The sequence below is a fragment of the Orycteropus afer genome, unplaced genomic scaffold (assembly GCF_000298275.1).
Source record: "Orycteropus afer afer isolate SDZICR_OR568_19922 unplaced genomic scaffold, OryAfe1.0 scaffold00250, whole genome shotgun sequence".
NCBI lineage: Eukaryota > Metazoa > Chordata > Mammalia > Tubulidentata > Orycteropodidae > Orycteropus > Orycteropus afer.
The window spans coordinates 4,199,661-4,200,998 of record NW_006921837.1 but is presented as its reverse complement, the minus strand read 5'-3'; positions in this window follow the sequence as shown (position 1 = coordinate 4,200,998).

Genomic DNA, 1,338 nt, shown 5'->3' with positions numbered 1-1,338 from the left:
GTGGTTGGTGCATAAATTTGAATAATGGTCATATTAACGGGTCTTCCTTGTAGGTGTATGGATATTATCCTCTCACTGACAGCATTGTACTTCAGGACAGATCTTGAAACATCCTTTGTGATGATGAATGCCACACCATTCCTCTTGAAACTGTCATTTCTGGCATAGTAGATCACATGGTTGTCTGATTAAAAATGGCCAAAACCAGTCCATTTCATCTCACTAATGCCGAGGATATCAATCTTTATGTGTTCAATTTCATTTTTAACAACTTCCAATTTTCCTAGATTCATACTTCGTACATTCCATGTTCTGATGATTAATGGATGTCTATAGCTGTTTCTCCTCAATTTGAGCAGTGCCACATCAGCAAATGGAGGTCTCGAAAGCTTTACCTTATCCATAGGACTAAGGCTGGGTTTACTCCGATGATGCAGCTCTTTCCCAGTCCTATTTTGAGAGCCTTCTAACCTAACCGGACTATTCATAAAGTTTGCGGTGATGTATCAGACTGTGTTTCTTTGCTATTCATAAGGTTTTCCCTGACCAATTCTTTGAGAAGTGGATGGCCTCTTCCTTCTTCCTAGTCTGTCTTAGTCTGTAAGCTGGGCTGATACATTTGCACCATGTGCATCCTGCCGGGTTTGAAACACCGGTGGCTCAGCCTCAAAACTCACATCAACACGTCACCATGGTAGGACAAACCGACAGACAAGTTTGTTTCCCTGTTGGAAACCTCTCCTACCACCCTTACCTGGGTCCCTGTGGCTGACTCCCACAAACTGTATGTACATTAATTTCTTTAACAATACCCTCACTGTGGAAGTTGTTTCCAATTATTTGATATTCTAAGTAAATACAATGAAAATCATTAAGGCTTTTCCTTTTTTATATTGCTTTATTCTTTCTGGATTTTAACTTGGGAAAAAGAAATAGGACTGTGTGTGAGAGAGAGAGATTGAACACACACATTTGTGCTGAGTGTGGAATATACTTTAGCAATATACTGTCTCTCTCCAGGCACACCATGCATACTATCCCATCAGCCACTTTCTTTTCTTCCAACTTCCCTTATCCTTTTTACCTTGGGAAGACATTGCCATGTCACTGGGCCGGCTTTACCTCTCTGATTTTTAAAATAAATGGTCAGATAAAGCTGCTTTAAAAACTAGTCTAACTTGAGTAGCAGGGATCCAGAGAGATTCTTCCTCATTAATTCATTAGTTGTTTAATTAATTCGTTCCCTAATTAATTACTTACTTCAAAGAAATATTTAATGAGCATCTAATGTGTGTCAGCGTGGTATCAGGATTGGAGGAAGAATCATTAACAACCTGA